This window comes from Myodes glareolus, chromosome 5 (assembly GCF_982192425.1).
Source record: "Myodes glareolus chromosome 5, mMyoGla1.1, whole genome shotgun sequence".
NCBI classification, from domain to species: Eukaryota; Metazoa; Chordata; class Mammalia; order Rodentia; family Cricetidae; genus Myodes; species Myodes glareolus.
The window spans coordinates 1,361,772-1,367,854 of NC_142030.1; the positions used below are offsets into that span (position 1 = coordinate 1,361,772).

Here is a 6,083-nt window from a genome sequence, read left to right on the forward strand (position 1 = left end):
CAGAGCACGCCTGAGAAAATGCTACCAAGAAGCCATGCTTAACTCTGTTCTTTTAGTGTCTGGAATTCCTTCTCAAACTCTCTCAGGTTTTAAGTGGATTTAACTGTTCATGTTGGCACCATTTTGTTGACTGAGGTTTTCTGTACCCCTGGTCCCACAGTGGTTCAGTCCCAAAGAAACACACAGAGGTTTACATTAATTAAAAACTGGTTGTACTCCTCTCCCCCGCCTCCCTACCCGGAATTTATCCTTGTGACGCAGCTTTCCTTCCCACAATCCCTCGTGCCTGTCCTTTCCAGCTTGGGCCCGGCAGAATGGCTCCCGGAAAGAAGGGTGGCGAGAAGAAGAAGGGCCGTTCTGCCATCAACGAGGTGGTGACCCGAGAGTACAGCATCAACATTCACAAGCACATCCATGGCGTGGGCTTCAAGAAGCGTGCTCCTAGGGCACTCAAAGAAATCCGGAAATTTGCCATGAAGGAGATGGGGACTCCAGATGTATGGATTGATACCAGGCTCAATAAAGCCGTCTGGGCCAAAGGAATAAGGAATGTTCCATACCGTATCTGGGTACGTTTGTCCAGAAAACGTAATGAGGATGAGGACTCGCCAAACAAACTCTACACATTGGTAACTTATGTGCCTGTTACCACATTCAAAAATCTACAGATGGTCAATGTGGATGAGAACTCACCTACTGAATCTCAAATAAAGTTGGAGAGTTGCCTTCAAAAAAAAAAAACTGGTTGTCCTATTAGCTCAGGCTTCTTATTAACTAATTCTTATAACTTGTATTATAGCCCATAATTCTTGTCTGTGTTAGCTACATGGCTTGGTTCTTTTATCAAGGAGGTAGTCTTGTCTTGCTTCTTCTGCGGCTGGGTCACGAGTGCAAACTGACTTCTTCCTTTTCCCAGAATTCTCCTGTTCTAGCCACCTTGTCTCTACTTCCTGCCTGGTTGCCCTGCCTCTACTTCCTGCCTGGCTACTGGCCAATCAGGGTTTTATTAAAAATAATGTAAATGACAGGATAAAAAAACATTGTCCTACAAATTTGTCCTAGTCTTGCTAGCCAGCTTGCTTCACCACCAAACATTTAAATCCTTTCTCTTTGTCTTCTGAGTGCTGGGATTAGAGGCAGACCTTCATGCCCAGTCAGCATTAGCATGGTTCTAAGAAAGAGATCTAAAATCAGTTCTCCACACTTAGACAGCAAGTATTTTCATTCAGTCACCCACCCAGACCTTTCATTTACTGTTTGGTATTCCATTGAGGCCCAGTACAAAGCACTCACTCTGGTCCCTGGTCATTCTGAATTTGAAAGCTGAGTCCAAAGTCACTTTCAGCACTTAGACATTTTCTAGCTATGCTTGTGAGTAAGCAATTTGCTTCTCTGTGCTTTGACTTCCTCATCTGTTAAAAGCCATTAATAATGAGGCAGGATACAAGGCAGGGAGAATTAAGGGAACATGAGAAGGAAAGAGGCCTCTTACACCAGGATCTAGTTTATATTTCCAACTGACTGGTGGGAGAAAGCCTTTAACATAACTGACAAAATCAAGGTTACTGACAGAAACACTCTTCCTTTTTTTCAAGAGACATCTCAAACATGGTGGTGAAGAACAAACGAACTGAGCTTGCTTATGACCAGAGCACGTATGACTTCATCACCCTCTCTCTACACCTGAACAGTGAATCTCCTGGTGAGGCCACATCACACTTCATTTACAAAGGGAAACTCTTGTAGCTATGAGAAATAAGTAAATCAACTTGTATTTTACTTCTTTCTAACTCTTCACTTTTACAACTTGATTATTCTTTGAATGTGGTTGTAAATTATATCCCTTATGCACTGTAACTCCAAGAGCCACACTATGACAGAGTAGCCATTATCAGGCTATGGAAAGGGTGGCCTCCCTCTTGAGAAGTCTACACCATCACAATTACATACTCCAATTCTTCACCATACAGAAGAGCTCTCTTTATCCATATGCACTTAAACCTAAGGCAAGTACTGTCTCCCAAATCTGTATCACAAACTCACTAATTCTGCCACAAATTCTTTTTGGCAGGGTTGTCAAGGACCTGGCTTTCCAGAAGGTGGGGTAGAATAATATTACCCATATTGTAAATGCACAGTTGGTGTGCACTACGTTTCCAGGCACAGAACTGAGCACACTGAGTAGAGTGGGAATGAATAATTTTAGAGGTATCTTTATACTTTGTTTATTATCTTAATTACTTCTCTTTATTGGTGATAAAATACCATGGCCAAGGTAACTTGTTAGAGAAAGCTTCAGAAGGTTAGAACCCATGATGGTGGAGTGAAGGAAGAGATCTTAGATCTTGATCTACAGTCACAGGTGGCAGGGATGGGGGAACAGACATGGCATGAGCCTTTTGAAGCCTCAAAGCCAGCCTCTGATGAGACACCTCTTCCAACAAGGTCAAGCCTCCTAGTCCTTCACAAACAGTTCCACCAACTGGGACCAAGTATTCAAACACATGAGTCTATGGGGGCCATTCTCATTCAAACCACCACACTTTTTTCTACTCAGAAAAATCCCTTTTTAGTCCAAATCTTTAATTCTGTTATTCTCCACATCTAGAGTTATTTAAGGCCCATCTATAGACATAGCCTATGTATCTAAGACCAATCCTAGTCTTCAAGAAGAAAATCTTCATGGGTTCCTGGCTATGTCTAACCCATGTAATTTAAACAAACTAACAAGGTGCCTGCCTTTACTTCTGGTACTCACAACTCCTTCATTCTGAGCCGTTCCTCACCCCTCCTGAATTTTAAGGTGAACTCTGGTGGACTTTGGAATGGGTATAACCTCCCTGGGCTCCCTTATAATTAATGCTTGTAATTAGCAGACACACACTGCAGAGATTTGCTGCACAATAAGCCACATATGGACAGAACTGGACCAAAGCACATTCCCTCTGGTCTGGAGGCTTCCAGGATCTGGAAATCAGAGGCATACAAAGGGCTGTAAGAGGGCTAATAGGGCATGTAAGGACTGGGTGATTAATGGATCCAATGTCATCCTGGAAACTGTTATGTAAGGCTTCTTCTCAGTCCTGCATGTTGTAACCCAAATTTCTTGATGAGAGATGATCTTCATTACTTTATGTTTTGTTTGGGTGTCCCTCTTGGGAGATCTCTGAGGAGGGCAGAGTTTTGCTCCCCATTTCCTTCTATCTGTAGCTTTAGAGATAAATCTTTATCAGCAAGTTTGGCACTATATCACAGAGCTACACTCCCAAAGGAGTAAGGTGCCCTGAGGAGCTGTGCTGACAGCATTCCTGCATAATCGGTACTGAGGAAGGAGGAAGAGTTCACTTCCTCTTTCCATGAGTCTCTCTGGCTTTATTTCTCTGAATCAGTCAGGAAAGCAACCATGCAGAAGGTATTAAGTAAATCATGGGAATTCATTAAATATTTGCTGGATGGATGAATCTTTTATTCAAAATACTAATTATTATTAATAGTTTTAATAGTTCTGATTCACACTGGAGTTCCTGTGGACTCCTGTTCATTGGTTTGGCTAATGAATGGGATGAGGACAAATCCCACTCATCAAATGGATGTTAGAAAGTTCGGATATGGAAAAGAACCAGCTTTGCCCGATGCATTGCGCAAAACATTTTTTTTTTTTTTAAATACTTTACTGATGTTGCATCTTTGCTTCTTTCTAGCCTGGGTAGTTTAAAACTGATATAACAAGGTTAGAATATGGTAAGAAATGAAGGAAACCCTTAAGCCATAAGTTTGCCTGTCTATGTCTGAGTGATCAAAGTGACCAACTGTGTGATTTCACTCATCTAGTGGTTCATGGAGGACTGCATCTTGACTCCTAATTATTTGGGGTAAGGCTCCCATCCACCCTGAAGGCCATTCCTCTTCTCAAGGCTTGCAATTCCAGACTAACACGTCCATGATTTGAAAGCTAGAGAAACCCAAATCCAGGGTACAGATTAGGAAAGAACAAAAAGAAACAAGATAGATCTACTGGTTAATTTTCTCATTGCAACTGAATACCAGACAAGAAGCAATTTAGAGGGGAGAAAGGCTCTATTTCTGCTCAATGTCAATGGAAGCTTGCAGTGTGACTTATTACATTATCTCATATCAGGGGACAAAGAAAGGAACTGGGCTGGAACCAGCACCAGCAATAACCTATAAGCTCACCCCTAGTGACATACTCTCTGACCATTCATCCCTAACTCTTCAACTTCCCCAAACAGTGTCACCTATTAGGAACCAAGAGTTCAAACACAGGCACCTGGGGAATAGTTCACATTCAAATCCATAACAGTTGTTCTTGAAGACAGTAATTAGCCTCACAGCTTCTGAAGCCTCTTGTGACTTTGTGTAGTATTGAACTCTGCATCTTGTTTTGCCCACCAGCAAAAAGGGAATGGTTGACATTCGTGGCAATCTTTTAAAATGCATTTGAAGACCCCCCCCCAAAAAAAAAAACACTGCACTGCCTGCAAATATCAGAATCATACCAGAAATATCTGTGAGGAACCTGGATGTTCTTTCTTGTTGTGGGGATGTTTGGAAGCCAGAAAACTAGAAAACTAGTTCCATCTGAGAACTTGCTCTGCCACTGTCCCACCCCAACTTATCAATTAACAAGAAGGAAATCCAGCAGTTCACCTCTGCTCCCGACACACACACACACACACACACACACACACACACACACACACACACACCACGCCTGCGGCTTCCTGCAGTGACAGGAGGAGCTTGCATACACAAGAAAAGAGTAAGCACAGCATAGGTGCATGACCTTACGCAAAACACGCTAGGGTTAAGGATCTCCTTTCTAGGAAAGTAAGCCTGGACTAAATAACCAACAAACCTTCCTTGGCACTGAGTGTGCAAAGATGGGCCAGTGCTGTCCAATGGTATGGTCTACAGAGGTGGAAAGTTGTTATTCTATACTTCCAGGTGTGTTTCTTTCTGTGCACCACTTGTGGCTGTTTAGGCTTTGACACGTGATTCATGGGACAGGAAGACCTCTACCTTTACTCAATGTATGTTAGCTTAAATAGCTTCAGTCTATGTGTTATCTGCTTTTCTTGTTGCTGTTACCAGCACCTGGCAAGTAGCCACTTATGGGAAGAAGTATTTATTTCAGATCACAGTTTGAGGGGATACAGTCCATCATGGTGAGGAAGGCACACATGGGAAACGGCTTCATGGTGGTGGGAGCTTCCTCACATCTCAGAGAATGATGAATGTTAGTGCTCAGCTGAGTGTCTCTGGAGCTTCCTCACAGACACACTAAAAGGCTAAAAACATGGGTCATGAATGCCCTTTGTTTCTTAATCCAACCAAGTTGACCGTCAGCTCTAAACAAAGACTAGGGTTTATTCTATACTTCTGCCGTCTTCAGTCTCTAGTTGAGATTCTTTACCCTTGGCTTCTGTCCTTCAGACCCTGGCCAAGGTAGGAGCCTTGCCTCAGACACAGGTCTAGTTGATATTGCATCTTCTGCTGAGATAGAGTTCCTAAAGCCTGTTGTACTGGGATGGCTGCTTCTGCTCTCCCAACTGGTTTATCCAGTTATTTGCCGGAGCAGATCTCAGTGCTCTTCTTGCCTACAAGAATCCCAAATTCCATTTTGACCTTACACAAATGTTCCTCTCTTGCCTCCAAGGCTGGATTTTGTCTCTTTTCCTCCAGATAAGAACAGGAACCCCACCACTACCACCACGAAGATCAAGCTACAGTCTTCTCAAGATTGACTCTTACTGAGCATCCTGGGGAGACATGAGCAACTGCCCATTCACCCCAATTAGGGAACTAATAACAAACCAAAGAAACTTCTCCACCCAAGCAAGCGAGGTTTAGTGAACCAGTGAGTTTACTGGAATTAGAGGAGAATATAGGTCAGGAGTTACAGGAGCATAGAGGACTCAGAGGCAAATGTGTCACCATAAAGCCAACAATAGCATGGGGGCCAACTGACAAGAACTAAGTCTCTGGAGTCCCCAGCATGATTTGCAGGCCGCTTGGCTGGAAAGGGTCACCTCTCACCGGCCTTTGTTACTGTTTACACGATT

At 43.1% G+C, this 6,083-nt stretch overlaps 1 pseudogene; it reads left to right on the forward strand.

Annotated features, from left to right (window-relative positions):
• The first annotated feature begins 305 nt into the window (after positions 1-305).
• Positions 306-5,765, forward strand: LOC148121966 (large ribosomal subunit protein eL31 pseudogene; annotated as a pseudogene).
• The last annotated feature ends 318 nt before the right edge of the window (positions 5,766-6,083 follow it).